Genomic DNA, 16680 nt, shown 5'->3' with positions numbered 1-16680 from the left:
ATCACTACAACAGAAAATAACAGTGAAAATCAGTGAAACCGAAAGCTAGTTCTTTGAGAACATCAATACTATTAATAAGTTTCTAGCCCAACAGATCAGGAGAAAAAGACACAAGTTACCAATATTAAGAATGAGAGAGGTGACATCACTACATATTCTAAAGACATTAAAAGGATAATAAAGGAATGTTATGAACAACTTTATATCAAGCAGTATGGCAACTTAGATCAAATGGACATATTCCTAGAGAGACATAAACTACTAAAGCTCACTGAAGAAACAGATAACACAAATAGTCTAACATCTGTTAAAGAATTTGAATTTGCAGGAAAAAATCATTCTTAAAGAAAATTCTAGGTCCAGATGGTTTCAGTGGTGAATTCTACCAAATATTTAAGGAAGAAATCATACTAATTAACACAATTTTAGAAAATTGAAGAGGAGGTAATACTTAACAGTTCATTTCATGAGGCTGTCATACCTTTATTTCAAAACCCATCATAGAAAACTACAGACCAGTATCCTGCATGAACATATGTGCACAATTTTAAACAGAATTTCAGCAACTCAAATCTAACATATATAAAAGGATTAATACATCATGACCAACTGGTGTTTATTCCAGGAATGCAAGGTTGGTTTAATGTTTGAACAGCAATCAATGTAATTCACCAGGTAAACAAACTAAAATGAAAAACTATATGGTGATTCCAGTACCTGCAGAAAAAGCCTTTGACAAAATCGAATATTGACTCCTGATTAAAATTCTTGGCAACCTAGGAATAGAAAGGAACTTGCTCAGCTTAATGAAAGGTGTCTGGAAGGGAGTTAACTCAGCAGGCTGGGGTTGTTCAAACCTTGCCCATTCTTAAGCTTGTTTCCATGACTGTCCTTTGCTCACCTCCAGGGAACTAAGCTCTTGAAATTTTTTGTCTTAATAGTGTATTTGCATGCCTGAGTCCTTGAGCCGTGCTATACCAGTTTGTCCAGATTATTTATACTAGCAATGCGGTTTATGGTGAAGACCTGCTTTCCCTCTGGGAATCTGGAACTTCAGTAAAAGGTCAGTCACACAGGTGCTGTTATGTTTACATGACTGATACCCAGTAAAAACCCTGTACACTTTGGCTCAAGTGAACCTCCTTGGTTGGTAACACTTTGCACATATTGTCGTACATAGTTGGGAGAATGAAGTGTGTTCCATGTGACTACACTGGGAAGGGACACTTGGAAGCTTGTATGTAGTTTCTTCTAGACTTCACCCCATGTGCTTTTCCCCTTTGCTGATTTTACTCTATGTTCTTTCACTGTAGTAAAGTGTAACCATGAGTAGAGCAACTTTTGAGTCTGTGAGTCCTAGCAAATCATCAACCCTGAGGGTTGTCTTAGGGACCCCTGACATAAAGGGCATCTTCAGAATACCTTTATCTAACAACTTGATGGTGAAAGACTACTTTCTCCCTAAGATCAAGAACAAGGCAATGATATCCATTCTTTAGTCAGTATTCTACTAGAAGTTCTAAGGAAAAAGGAAAGGAAAAAAGGCATCTAAATCTTAGAAGAAAGAAAGAAAGCTGTCTTTATTCAGATAATATGATGCCTGTGTAAAAATCTGATGGAATCTTTAAAAAGCTCTTAGAACTAATAAATGAGTTTCATAAGGTTGCTAGATACGGAATTCATATACAAAAATCAGTGTATCTCTCTATATGCTAGCAATGTATAATCAGAAATTGACTTTTGAAATGCAGTTCCACTTACATTACTGTCAAAAATGTGAAATAAGTAAGCCTGAAAGTAGCATAAAAGATTTGTAATATCTGTACATTGAAACTTACAAAATATTCTTGAAAAAATTAAGACCTAAATAAGTTGAGAGATATAATTTATTCATGGGTTAGAATACTCAATATTGTTAAGATGCCAGTTTTCTCCAGACAGATTGATAATTCTATGCAATCCCAGTAAAAATAAAATCAAAGGACCTATAATAGCCAAAGCAATTCTGAAAAAGAACAAATTTGGAGAGCTAATGCTATCTGATTTAATGATTCAGTGTGAAACAACAATAATCAAAACGGTGTAGTATTGGCATCAAGTTAGGGAAGTTAATTAATGGAATGGAATAGAATAAAAAATAGGGCCACAAACACATGAGTTTTTAAATAAAGGTAAGATTCAGTGGGAAAAGGACAGTTTTAACTAATGATACTGAAACAATTGGATACCCATATGCAGAAAAATGAACTTCACTTCATACTTTGCTATACTATAAAAATTATATAGTATATTATATAGTATATAAAATATATAGTCTATAATTTATATAGTATATAAAATATACTAATATATAGTATATAAAAATTTACTAAAAATGGATCATAGACCTAAATGCAGAATCTAAAAGTACAAATTTCCAGGTGAAAAAAATAGAAAAAAATATATATATTTTTTTAATTTTTTGAGACAGAGTCATGCTTGGTTGCCTAGGCTGTAGTGCAGTGGTGTGATCATAGCTCATTGTAACATTGAACTCCTGGGCTCAAGCAGTCCTCTTTCTTGTCTCCCAAGTAGCTGGGACTATAGGTGCGTGCTACCATGCCCGGCTAATTTTTAAATTTTTTGTAGAGATGAGGTTTTGCTATGTTCCCCAGGCTAGTCTCAAACTACTGACTTCAAGTGATCTAGTCTAAAATTCCTGGTCTCAGTCTTCTGGCTGCAGTCTCCCAAAGTGCTGTGATTATAGAGATGAGCCACTACGCCTGACTGAGCAACATTGTTTTCAAATTTTAAAATTTGTATTTCTCTAGTAACTAATGATGTTGAACATCTTTCCATGTATTTTCCATCTGCTTGTTTTCTTTGGTGTAGTGTTAGGTAGCATTGGTTAGGCACTGAGTCTTGCTTGGTCGCCCAGGCTGGTGTTCAGTGTCACGATCTGGGCTCACTGCAAGCTCCGCCCCCCAGGTTCACGCCATTCTCCTGCTTCAGCCTTTGGAGTAGCTGGGGCTACAGGCGCCCTCCACCACACCCGCCTAATTTTTTTGTATTTTTGGTAGAGACGGGGTTTCAGCGTGTTAGCCAGGTGGTCTCAATTTCCTGACCTCATGATCCGCCCACCTCTGCCTCCTAAAGTGCTGGGATTACAGGTGTGAGCCACCGCACCCGGCCTACATCTGCCATTTTACTTTTTGTTTTCTATTTCATTTTTTTAAATGTTGGAATATTCACCTCTATATAATAATGTATCTTGGAGATAGTACCCAATTCTAAACATGAATTTATTTATGTTTCATATACGCCTTATACACATAGTTCAAAGGTAATTTTATATAACATTTTTCATACTTTTGTGCGTGAAACAAAGTATACACTGATCCATTAGAATGCAAAGATGTCATATCTCTACCACCCATGTGGACAAATCTGTGGTGATTTGGCATTATCATTTCTGACTCTGAATTTACATGCTACCAATAAGCATTCATTTTCTTACATTATTCATACATAAGTTCTTTTTTTTTTTTTTTGAGACAGAGTCTCACTCTGTCGCCCAGGCAGGAATGCAGTGACATGGTCTTGGCTCACTGTGACCCCCAGCTCCTGGGTTCAAATGATTGTCGTGCCTCAGTCTCCCAAGTAACTGGGATTACAGGTGCACACCACCACACCAGGCTAATTTTTTTTTTTTTTAATAGAGTTTCACCATGTTGGCCAGGCTTGTCTTGAACTCCTGACCTCAAGTGATCCACACACCTGGGCCTCCCAGGGTGCTGGGATTACAGGCGTGAGCCACCACACCCAGTCTGAATATTCATACATAAATTCTTAACAGTAAAAAGTATGACATGCATTTAATACAGTAAAAAAATAATGTGTTCAGGATAACTAAGCAGTGCAATAGCATAACCAGAATATGTTTATCAGATGTTAAACAACAGCAGCTGCAAACAGTGGCAAGCTTTGTCTCCACCTATGATGCTGTGTCTTGATTAAAATGTTCTTATACACTGTATTTTTTGACTTTAGGTAAAACATCAGAAGTGATTGAGGGACCAAGTAGTGGGTCCTATAGAGATGAGGAAGCATTTTGCTGAATGGCTTTTAAAAATTTAAAAATTTTTAAAATTTTAGAGTCATCTACCTCATTAACAATGGTTTTTGTCTTAGAAATCTTTCTTTGATGTTATAAATTGACATGAATTCTTGTTTGGTGTGAATGCACACTGCTCCAGACCTTTAGTAATCTCATCACATGTTTTATCATGTTATCTACAGCCACTTTCTCTGCGTTGTTAATGTTATCTTCATCACTTGTTATCAAATCACCTTGATTCAGAACCATTTTAACTATTTCACCATTGATACTGAATGAACAACTGGAGCCTCGTTATCGATATTAGAAACATCTTCAATATTCACTTCTTCCAGCTTACCGATAGACTCTGGAGGTACATTTTTTGCATATGTAAGGAGGTTATACATCTTTTTTTTTTTTCCCCTTGGATGATATACAGAATCCTTTGAAATCACCAATTGCTCATCATCAACACTGAACATAGTCACAGGCCAGAACGACTCTGTCTTTAGTCATTGTGTTCTGAGTGTTGGCAACTGCATATATGGCATCCTCCACACTAAACTGCTTTTGAAAACTTTCTACACCCATATTTCTGTTCACTATTGCTAGCATGCTATTCAAGAATATATTTTTATATTTACTCTTTATTGATCTAAGGATATCCTGGTCACATGGCTTAATTAATGAAGTCACATTTCAGGGAAAGCACATGGCATAAACTTTTTTTTTAATGGGAATTTCAGTTGGAGGATGAAGAGACCAGTTGTCAAGGAATAACAAAATCTTACAGTTCTTACCCCGTCCAGCTTCACTGCAGTAAGCATGAGCCGCTAGTACAAAATGTTTGTGAAACTAGTCAGAAAAGAGGTTTCTGGTGATGCATGCCTTTTCTTTTCCCTTTTTTTTTTTTTTTTTTAACATAATAGTAGACTGGTAAGAAATTCGCTCCTTGAATACAGTGAGAACATGAGGTTTTGCCTGTCAAAGCAAGTTTACACTTATGTGTGTATTAGCATAACCCAGCAGTTATTCTGTCCTTGGCATCTTTAATTCCTGTAAGGGCCGTCTCAGCAGCTGTAATTGGTGTCTTTCTGGGACAATAATGTCAAAACAGTGATGTTTCATCAGCATTATAGACTTGTTCTAGTGTCAGATGTTTATTAGCAATGACCTTGGCAAACTCATCAAAGAATTTCTCTGTTGCTTCGTGATCACCATGTTTTATCCCTACATGTCTTTAAAAATTTAATGCTGTATCTTTTTTTCTTATTATTATACTTTAAGTTCCAGGGTACATGTGCACAATGTGCAGGTTTGTTACATATGTATGCATGTGCCATGTTGGTTTGCTGTACCCATTAACTCATCATTTACATTAGGTATTTCTCCTAATGCTATCCCTACCCCATCCCGCCACCCACAGCAGGCCCTGGCGTGTGATGTTCCCTACCCTGTGTCCAAGTGTTCTCATTGTTCAGTTCCCACCTATGAGTGAGAACATGCGGTGTTTGGTTTTCTGTCCTTGTGATAGTTTGCTCAGAATGATGGTTTCCAGCTTCATCCATGTCGTTGCAAAAGGACATGAACTCATCTTTTTTTATGGCTGCATAGTATTCCATGGTGTATATGTGCCACATTTTCTTAATCCAGTCTATCATTGATGGACATTTGAGTTGGTTCAAAGTCTTTGCTATTGTGAATAGTGCCACAATAAACATATGTGTGCATGTGTCTTTATAGTAGAATGATTTATACTCCTTTGGGTATATACCCAGTAATGGGATCGCTGGGTCAAATGGTATTTGTAGTTCTAGATCCTTGAGGAATTGCCACACTGTCTTCCACAATGGTTGAACTAGTTTACACTCCCAGCAACACTGTAAAAGCGTTCCTGTTTCTCCACATCCTCTCCAGCGCCTGTTTCCTGACTTTTTAATAATCGCCATTCTAACTGATGTGAGATGGTATCTCATTGTGGTTTTGATTTGCATTTCTCTGATGACCAGTGATGATGAGCATTTTTTCATGTGTCTGTTGGCTGCATAAATGTCTCCTTTTGAAAAGTGTCTGTTCATGTCCTTTGCTTACTTTTTGATGGAGTTGTTTGATTTTTTTCTTGTAAATTTGTTTAAGTTCTTTGTAGATTCTGGATATCAGCCCTTTGTCAGATGGGTAGATGGCAAAATTTTTCTCCCATTCTGTAGGTTGCCTCACTATGATGGTAGTTTCTTTTGCTGTGCAGAAGCTCTTTAGTTAGATCCCATTTGTCAATTTTGGCTTTTGTTGCCATTGCTTTTGGTGTTTTAGTCATGAAGTCCTTGCTCATGCCTATGTCCTGAATGGTATTGCCTAGGTTTTCTCCTAGAGTTTTTATGGTTTTAGGTCTAACATTTAAGTCTTTAATCCATCTTGAATTAGTTTTTGTATAAGGTGTAAGAAAGGGATCCAGTTTCGGCTTTCTACATATGGCTAGCCAGTTTTCCCAGCACCATTTATTAAATAGGGAATCCTTTCCCCATTTCCTGTTTTTGTCAGGTTTGTCAAAGATAAGATGGTTATAGATGTGTAGTGTTATTTCTGAGACCTCTATTCTGTTCCATTGGTCTATATTTCTGTTTTGGTACCAGTATCATGCTGTTTGGTTAGTGTAGCCTTGTAGTATAGTTTGAAATCAGGTAGCAGGATGCCTCCAGTTTTGTTCTTTTTGCTTAGGATTGTCTTGGCAATGTGGGCTGTTTTTTGGTTCCATATGAACTTTAAAGTAGTTTTTTCTAATTTTTTTTTTTTTTTTTTTTTTGAGACAGAGTCTGGCTCTGTCACCCAGGCTGGAGTGCAGTGGCGCGATCTTGGCTCACTGCAAGCTCCGCCTCCCGGGCTTACGCCATTCTCCTGCCTCAGCCTCCCGAGTAGCTGGGACCACAGGTGCCCGCCACCTCGCCCGGCTAGTTTTTTGTATTTTTTAGTAGAGACGGGGTTTCACCGTGTTCGCCAGGATGGTCTCGATCTCCTGACCTCGTGATCCGCCCGTCTCGGCCTCCCAAAGTGCTGGGATTACAGGCTTGAGCCACCGCGCCCGGCCTAAAGTAGTTTTTTCTAATTGTGTGAAGAAAGTCATCGGTAGCTTGATGGGGATGGCATTGAATCTATAAATTACCTTGGGCAGTATGGCCATTTTCACGATATTGATTCTTCCTGTCCATGAGCGTGGAATGTTCTTCCATTTGTTTGTGTCCTCTTTTATTTCGTTGAGCAGTGGTTTGTAGTTCTCCTTGAAGAGGTCCTTCACATCCCTTGTAAGTTGGATTCCTAGGTATTTTATTCTCTTTGTAGCAATTGTTAATGGGAGTTCACTCATGATTTGGCTCTCTGTTATTGGTATATAGGAATACTTGTGATTTTTGCACATTGATTTTGTATCCTGAGACTTTGCTGAAGTTGCTTATCAGCTTAAGATTTTGGGCTGAGACGATGGGGTTTTCTAAATATACAATCACGTCATCTGCAAACAGGGACACTTTGACTTCCTCTTTTTCTAATTGAATACTCTTTATTTTTTTCTCTTGCCTAATTGCCCTGGCCAGAACTTCCAACACTATGTTGAACAGGAGTGGTGAGAGAGGGCATCCCTGTCGTGTGCCAGTTTTCAAAGGGAATGCTTCCAGTTTTTGCCCATTCAGTATGATATTGGCTGTGGGCTTGTGATAAATAGCTCTTATTATTTTGAGATACATTCCATCAATACCTAGTTTATTGAGAGTGTTTAGCATGAAGGGCTGTTGAATTTTGTCGAAGGCCTTTTCTGCATCTGTTGAGATAATCATGTGGTTTTTGTGTTTGGTTCTGTTTATGTGATGAATTATGTTTATTGATTTGCATATGTTGAACTAGCCTTGCATCCCAGGGATGAAACCAACTTGATCTTGGTGGATAACCTTTTTGATGTGCTGCTGGATTCGGTTTGCCAGTACTTTGTTGAGGATTTTTGCATCGATATTCATCAGGGATATTGGTCTAAAATTCTCTTTTGTGTGTGTGTGTCTCTGCGAGGCTTTGGTATCAGGATGATGCTGGCCTCATAAAATAAGTTAGGGAGGATTCTCTTTTTTTCTATTGATTGGAATAGTTTCACAAGGAATGGTACTAGCTCTTCTTTGTACCTCTGGTAGAATTTGACTGTAAATCTGCTGGTCCTGGACTTTTTTTGGTTGGTAAAATATTAATTATTGCCTCAATTTCAGAGCCTGTTATTGGTCTATTCAGGGATTCAACTTCTTTCTGGTTTAGTCTTGGGAGGGTGTATGTGTCCAGGAATTTATCTATTTCTTCTAGATTTTCTAGTTTATTTGCATAGAGATGTTTATAGTATTCTCTGATGGTAGTTTGTATTTCTGTGGGATTGGTGGTGATATCTCCTTTATCATTTTTTATTACATCTATTTGATTCTTCTCTCTTTTCTTCTTTATTAGTCTTGCTAGTGGTCTGTCTATTTTCTTGATCTTTTCAAAAAACGAGCTCCTGGATTCATTTATTTTTTTGAAGGGTTTTTTTGTGTCTCTATCTCCTTCAGTTCTGCTCTGATCTTAGTTATTTCTTGCCTTCTGCTAGGTTTTGAATGTGTTTGCTCTTGCTGCTCTAGTTCTTTTAATTGTGATGTTAGGTTGTCGATTTTAGATCTTTCCTGCTTTCTCTTGTGGGCATTTAGTGCTATAAATTTCCCTCTACACACTGCTTTGAATGTGTCCCAGAGATTCTTGTACGTTGTGTCTTTGTTCTTACTGGTTTCAAAGAACATCTTTATTTCTGCCTTCATTTCGTTATTTACCCAGTAGTCATTCAGGAGCAGATTGTTCAGTTTCCATGTAGTTGAGCGGTTTTGAGTGAGTTTCTTAATCCTGTGTTCTAGTTTGATTGCACTGTGGTCTGAGAGACAGTTCGTTATGATTTCTGTTCTTTTACATTTGCTGAGGAGTGCTTTACTTCCAACTATGTGGTCAATTATGGAATAAGTGTGATGTGGTGCTGAGGAGAATGTATATCCTGTTGATTTGGGGTGGAGAGTTCCGTAGATGTTTATTAGGTCTGCTTGGTGCAGTGCTGAGTTCAAGTCCTGGATATCCTTGTTAACCTTCTGTCTCATTGATTATCTAATATTGACAGTGGGGTGTTAAGTCTCCCATTATTATTGTGTGGGAGTCTAAGTCTCTTTGTAGGGTCTCTAAGAACTTACTTTATGAATCTGGGTGCTCCTGTATTAGGTGCATATATATTTAGGATAGTTAGCTCTTCTTGTTGAATTGATGCCTTTACCATTGTGTAATGGCCCTCTTTGTCTCTTTTGATCTTTGTTGATTTAAAGTCTGTTTTATCAGAGACTAGGATTGCAACCCCTGCTTTTTTTTGCTTTCCATTTGCTTGGTAGATCTTCCTCCATCCCTTTATTTTGAGCCTGTGTGTGTCTCTGCATGTGAGATGGGTCTTCTGAATACAGCACACTGATGGGTCTTGACTCTTTATCCAATTTGCCAGTCTGTGTCTTTTAATTGGGGTATTTAGCCCATTTATATTTAAGGTTAATATTGTTATCTGTGAATCTGATCCTGTCGTTATGATGTTAATTGGTTATTTTGCCCGTTAGTTGATGTAATTTTTTCCTAGCATCGATGGTTTTTACTGTTTGACATGTTTTTACAGTGGCTAGTACCGGTTGTTCCTTTCCATGTTTAGTGCTTCCTTCAGGAGCTCTTGTAAGGCAGGCCTGGTGGTGACAAAATCTCTCAGCATTTGCTTGTCTGGAAGGGATTTTATTTCTCCTTCACTTATGAAGCTTAATTTGGCTGGATATTAAATTCTGGGTTGAAAAGTCTTTTCTTTAAGAATGTTGAATATTGGCCCCCACTCTCTTCTGGCTTGTAGAGTTTCTGCTGAGAGATGCACTGTTAGTCTGATGGGCTTCCCTTTGTGGGTAACCCGACCTTTCTCTCTGGCTGCCCTTAACATTTTTTCCTTCATTTCAACCTTGGTGAATCTGGTAATTATGTATCTTGGGGTTGCTTGTCTCGAGGAATATCTTTGTGGTGTTCTCTGCATTTCCTGAATTTGAATGTTGGCCTGCCTTGCTAGGTTGGGGAAGTTCTCCTGGATAATATCCTGAAGAGTATTTTCCAGCTTGGTTCCATTCTCCCCGTCACTTTCAGGTACACCAATCAAACGTAGATTTGGTCTTTTCACATAGTCCTACATTTTTTGGAGACTTTGTTCATTTCTTTTTCCTCCAAACTTCTCTTCTCGCTTCATTTCCTTAATTTGATCTTCAGTCACTGATACCCTTTCTTCCACTTGATCAAATTGGCTACTGAAGCTTGTGCATGCATCACGTAGTTCTCATGCCATGGTTTTCAGCTCCATCAGGTCATTTAAGGTCTTCTCTACACTGTTTATTCTAGTTAGCCATTTGTATAATCTTTTTTCATGGTTTTTAGCTTCCTTGCGATGGGTTCAAACATCCTCCTTTAGCTTGGAGAAGTTTGTTATTACCGACCTTCTGAAGCCTATTTCTGTCAGCTCGTCAAAGTCATTCTCTGTCCAGCTTTTTTCCATTGCTGGTGAGGAGCTGTGATCCTTTGGAGGAGAAGAGGAGCTCTGGTTTTTAGAATTTTCAGCTTTTCTGCTCTGGTTTCTCTGCATCTTTATGGTTTTATCTACCTTTGGTCTTTGATGATGGTGACCTACAGATGGGGTTTTGGTGTGGATGTCCTTTTTGTTGACGTTGATGCTATTCCTTTCTCTTTGTTAGTTTTCCTTCTAACAGTCAGGTCCCTCAGCTGCAGGTCTGTTGGAGTTTGTTGTAGGTCCACTGCAGACCCTGTTTGCCTGGGTATCCCAGCGCAGGCTGCAGAGCAGCAAATATTGCAGAACAGCAAATATTGCTGCCTGATCCTTCCTCTTGGAAGCTTCGTCTCAGAGGGGCACCTGGCTGTATGAGGTGTAAATCGGCCTCTACTGGGAGGTGTCTCCCAGTTAGGCTACACGGGGGTCAGGGACCCACTTGAGGAGGCAGTCTGTCTGTTCTCAGAGCTCAAATACCATGCTGGGAGAACCACTGCTCTCTTCAGAGCTGTCAGACAGGGACATTTAAGTCTGCAGAAGTTTCTGCTGCCTTTTGTTCAGCTATTTCCTGCCTCCAGAGGTGGAGTCTAGAGAGGCAGGCAGGCCTTGTTGAACTGCGCTGGGCTCCACCCAGTTCAAGCTTTCCGGCCGCTTTGTTTACCTACTCAAGCCTCAGCAATGGCAGATGCCCTTCCCCTAGCCAGGCTGCTGCCTCACAGTTTGATCTCGGACTGCTGCGCTAGCAGTGAGCAAGGCTCCATGGGCATGGGACCCGCTGAGCCAGGCGCAGGATATAATCTCCTTGTGTGCCGTTTGCTAAGACCATTGGAAAAGCGCAGTATTTGGGTAGCAGTGTCCCAGTTTTACCGGTAGTCTGTCACAGCTTCCCTTGGCTAGGAAAGGGAAATCCCTCAACCCTTGTGCTTCCAGGGTGAGGCGATGCCCTGCCCTGCTTTGGCTCGCCCTCTGTGGGCTGCACCCACTGTCTAACCAGTCCCAGTGAGATGAACCAGGTACCTCAGTTGGAAATGCAGAAATTACCCACCTTCTGCATCAGTCACGCTGGGAGCTGCAGACCAGAGCTGTTCCTGTTTGGCCATCTTGGAATGGACCGCCCCCCCCCCCCCCCCCCCAGTGCTGTATCTTTTCTTAAATTTCTGCAGCATGCCCGTTGAATATTCAGTGTTCTTTTCAATTTTCAGTTCATCACGACCTTTCATTATTTCATGATCAGCATACTATTAAGTGGCGTGGATTCCCTGTGATTCTGGTGGACTACCCTTTCAATACTTGAGCAAGATTTTGTTTTTAGCTTTTTGCAGGAGTTTTCTATTTTTATTAACTTCTGTTCATTACTTTCAACATAGAACTTTTATAGTTGGTCCTTCGGTTTCTTCAGATCATATATATAGTGGTCATTTCAACACCATACTCTTCTGTAAGATATTTCAGACTTAACACTGCTGCCCAGTTGCTATAACAGCTTGACTTTCTGTTCTGTAGATAAATATAAATGCTTTCCTTTTTTTCTTATCATTATTATCCATAGTGGTATCTGCAGGCCTTTTTGACCTTGTCAATAGTATCTTTATACTGCAGACCAGAGAATAAGAAAAAAACACAGTAATGCACATAGATATTGGCCTCTTGTGGGCATTGTGAGGAACCTGCCATTGGCACATCCAGCCTGCAGATATGCTATCTAGCCTGCATGTATGGCACATCTACCCTTTGTGGACATGCTTGCTTGGGGGAATCTGGAGATGTGAGGAAAATATATATTACAGCTGAAGGGGCTTGGGAAAGTATTTTTTCCCTTGGATAAACTGTATATTAAACTCTTTCATTTTGACTGTGACCCATCACATGAGGTCAGGAGTAGAATTTTCTGCTCATGGCCTTATGTAAAGGCTTAAAAAGTTTCGAATTTTGAAGGATTTCTGATTTTAGATTTTTGGATTGGGGTGTTCAACTGATATATATTATGCTATATATATTATGTCTATATGTGTTACCAACCCAACTATACATTTTTATCATTACTTTACATAATTGTATGTCTTTTAAGGAAGCTGATAGAAAAAGGGGAGAACAAGTGTGTAGCATCTACATATTTAATTTATCACATATACCTTCTTATTTACTGTGATTCTTCTTGTGGATTTGAGTTACCATATGGTGTTATTTCCTTCTCCAATATATCTTTGTTCCCACCTGCCTTCTTGGTGCTGCTGTTGTATATTTAACAATTCTGTATATTATAGGCATAATTATACAATTAAATACATATTTAAAAAATTGATACATAATAGACATACATATTTTCAGGACACATGATAATTTAATAAATTCACATAAAATTTACATATGAAATCAGGGTAATGTGATATCTGTCACCTTAAATACTTGTCTTCTTTATGCTAGAAACCATTCAAACTATTCCCTTCTAGCTATTTTGAAATGTACAATAGATTATTATAAACTACAGTCACCTTACTGATCTGTTGAACACTAGGTCTTATTACTTATAGGTCTTATTTCTTATATCTAACTGTATATTTTTACCCATTAATCAACCTCTTTTAATCACTCTTTCCCCTGCCCTTCCCAGCCTCTGGTAACCACCAATCTACTTTGTCTCTTCATGAGTTCCACTTATTTAGCTCCCACATATGAACGAGAACAGGTGATATTTGTCTTTCTGTGCTCGGCTTATTTTACTTAACATAATGAATTCTCATTCTATCCATGTTGCTGCCCATGTCATGACTCCATTCTTTTTTTACAGCTGGATAATCCATTGTGTATAAAAACCAGATTTTCTTTATCCATTTATCCATGGATGGATACTTAGGTTGATTCCCTGTCTTGGCTATTACGAATCTTTCTGCAGTAAACATGGGAGTGCAGATATCTCTTCACTATATTGATTTTTTTTTTCTTTTAGGTATATACTCAGTAGTGGCACTGCTGGATAATATGTTAGTTCTTTTTTTTTTTTTCCTGAGGCATCTCCATAGTTTTCCATGGTGACTGTTCTTATTTACATTCCCACCAACAGTATACGAGGGTTCCATTTTCTCCACATCCTTGCTAGCATTTGTTATTCTTTGTCTTTTTATAAAAGCTGTTTTAACTGAGGTGAGATGATGTCTCATTGTGGTTTTGGTTTGCATGTCTCTGAAAATTAGTGGTTTTGAACATTTTCTCATATACCTGTTGGCAATTTGTATGTCTTGTGATAAATATCTATTCAGGTCTTTTGCCCGCTTTTAAATTGGATTATTTGTGGGTTTTTTTTTTTTTTTCTTTTGCTGTTGAATTATTTGAGCTCCTTATATATTCTTATTATTAATCAGTTGCCACATTGAGAGTTTGCACATATTTTCTCCCATTCTGTGACTTGTTTCTTCACTTTGTTGATTGTTTCCTTTGTTGTGTAGACTCTTTTTAGTTTGATGTAATTCCAGTGATCCATTTTTGCTTTGGTTGCAGTGCTTTTGAGGTCTTACACAAAAAATCTTGCCCAGACCAGTGTTCTGATTTCCCCAATGTTTTCTTTTAGTAGTTTCATAGTTTCACATCTTAGATTTTAAGTCTTTAAATTTGATTTGATTTTTAAATATGGCTAGAGAGAGTGGTATGGTTTTATTTTTCTGCAAATTGGATAGTCTTTATCCAGTTTTTCCAGCACCATTTATTAAAGAGACTGTTCCCATTCTATGTTCTTGGTAACTCAGAGTTAGCTGTAAATGTGTGGATTTATATCTGGGTTCTCTATTCTGTTCCATTGGTCTATGTGTCTGTTTTTATGCAAGTATCATGCTGATTTCATTACTATAGCTTTGTAGTATATTTTGAAGTCGGGTAATGTGAGACCTCCAGCCTTATTTTTGCTCAAGATTGCTTTACCTATTCAGGGTCTTTTGCGGTTCTATGTAAATTTTAGGACTTTTTGTTTGTTTGTTTATTTCTGTGAAGAATATCATTGGTATTTTGATAGGGATTATGTTGAACCTGTAAATTGCTTTGGGCGGTATTGTCATTTTAACAATATTAATTGTTTCAATTCGTGAGCATGGAATGTCTTTCCATTTGTTATGTCTTTAATTTCTTTCATAAGCATTTTATAGTTTTTCCTGTATAGATCTTTCATTTTAAATTGACTTCTATGTATTTTATATTATTTGTAGCTATTGTAAATTGAATTGCTTTTTTGATTTCTTTTTTAGATTGTTTGCTCTTGGCATATATAAATGCTACTGATTTTTTGTATGTTGATTTTGTATCCTGCAATTTTACTGAATTTATCAGTTCTAACAAGTTTTTGGTGGAGTTTTTAGGTTTCTTTAAGAATAGGATTATGTCTTCTGTCAACAAAGAAAATTTTACTTCTTTTTCTCCAATTTGGTTGCCATTTATTTCTCTTTCTTGCCTAACTCTTGCCAGGACTTCCAATATCGTGTTGAGTAACAGTAGTGAAACTGGACATCCTTGTCTTGTTCCAGATTTTAGAGGAAAGGCTTTTAATTTTTTCCCATTTAGTGTGATGTTAGCTGTGGGTTTGTCATCTGGCCTTAATAGATATGTTTCTTCTATATCCAGTTTGTTGAGGGTTTTTATTATAAGAAGATGTTGAATTTTATCAAATGCTTTTAAAGCATCTATTAAAATGATTATGGTTTTTCTTCTTGGTTCTGTTGTGATCTGTCATGCTGATTGATTTGCATATGTTGAACCATCCTTGCATCCTTGGGATGTGAATCCCACTTGATCATGGTGAATGATTTTTTTAATGTGTTGTTGAATTCAGTTTGCTCATATTTTATTGAGGATTTTTGCATCTATGTTCGTGGGTGATACTGGCCCATGGTTTTCTTTGTTTGTTGTGTCCCTATTGGGTTTTGATATAAGGATAATGCTGTCTCGTAGAATGAGTTTGAAGTATTTCTTCCTTTTCAGTGTTTTTGAAGAGTTTGAGTAGAATTGGCATTAGTTCTTTAAATGTTTGGTAGAATTCAGCAGTGAAGCCATCAGGTCCTGAGCTTTTCTTTGTTGGGAGACATAATTATAGCTTCAGTCTTGTTACTTGTTATTGGTTTGTTTAGGTTTTAATTTTCTTTATTTTTCCTCTTCTTCTCTTTTCTTTTTCTTTCTTCCTACAGGATCTCTCTCTGTTGGCCAGGCTGGAGTGCAATGGTGCAGTCATAGCTCACTGCAGCTTTAAATGCTGGAGCTCAAGTGATACTCCCACTCCCACCTCAGCCTCCCAAGTATTTGGGACCACAGGCACATGCCCAGCTAATTTTTAAATTTTGTGCAGAGACAGAGTTTTGCTATGTTGCCTAGGCTGGTCTTGAACTCCTGGCCACAAATGATCCTCCTACCTCAGCCTCCCAAAGTGCTGGGATTACAGGCATGAGCCACTGCACCCAGCCTGTTCAAGTTTTCTATTTCTTTGTTTCTTTTTTTTTTTTGAGATGGAGTCTTGCTCTGTTACCCAGGCTGGAGTGCAGTGGCACAGTCTTGGCTCACTGCAAGCTCTGCCTCCCAGGTTCATGCCATTTTCCTGGCTTAGCCTCCCGAGTAGCTGGGACTACAGGTGCCTGCCACCACACCTGGCTAATTTTTTTTTTGTATTTTTAGTAGAGACGGGGCTTCACCATGTTAGCCAGGATGGTCTCGATCTCCTGACCTTGTGATCCACCCACCTCAGCCTCCCAAAGTGCTGGGATTACAGGCGTGAGCCACTGTGCCCGGCCCAAGTTTTCTATTTCTTTATGATTTAATCATAGTAGATTGAATATGTCCAGGAATTTTTCAGTTTCTTCTCGGTTTTCCAGTTTGTTGGCGTGTTGTTTATAATAGTCTCTAATAATTCTTTGTGTTTATTCTGGTCTCAGTTGTCACCTTTTTCATTTCTGATTTTATTTATTTGGATCTTCTCTTTTTTTTCTTAGTCTTGCTAAGACTAAGAATTGTCGATTTTTGT

At 38.2% G+C, this 16680-nt stretch overlaps 1 protein-coding gene across 11 annotated transcripts in view; it reads left to right on the top strand.

Moving 5' to 3' along the window:
* PARP11 (poly(ADP-ribose) polymerase family member 11) overlaps positions 1-16680 on the top strand; it is a 64285-nt gene that overhangs the window by 8558 nt on the left and 39047 nt on the right. For 4 of the 11 annotated variants that reach the window (XM_009217729.2, XM_009217732.4, XM_017945584.3 and 1 more), the window contains exon 2: positions 942-1063. The exons of the other annotated variants lie outside the window; for them this stretch is intronic. The gene's annotated coding sequence lies outside the window, so the exon portion shown is untranslated. The remainder of the gene's footprint in view (positions 1-941; positions 1064-16680) is intronic. 11 annotated transcript variants of the gene reach the window in all.

The sequence above is a fragment of the Papio anubis genome, chromosome 9 (genome assembly GCF_008728515.1).
Source record: "Papio anubis isolate 15944 chromosome 9, Panubis1.0, whole genome shotgun sequence".
NCBI lineage: Eukaryota > Metazoa > Chordata > Mammalia > Primates > Cercopithecidae > Papio > Papio anubis.
Note: the sequence above shows the minus strand (reverse complement) of the source record. Positions and strands in the feature narration are given on the sequence as shown.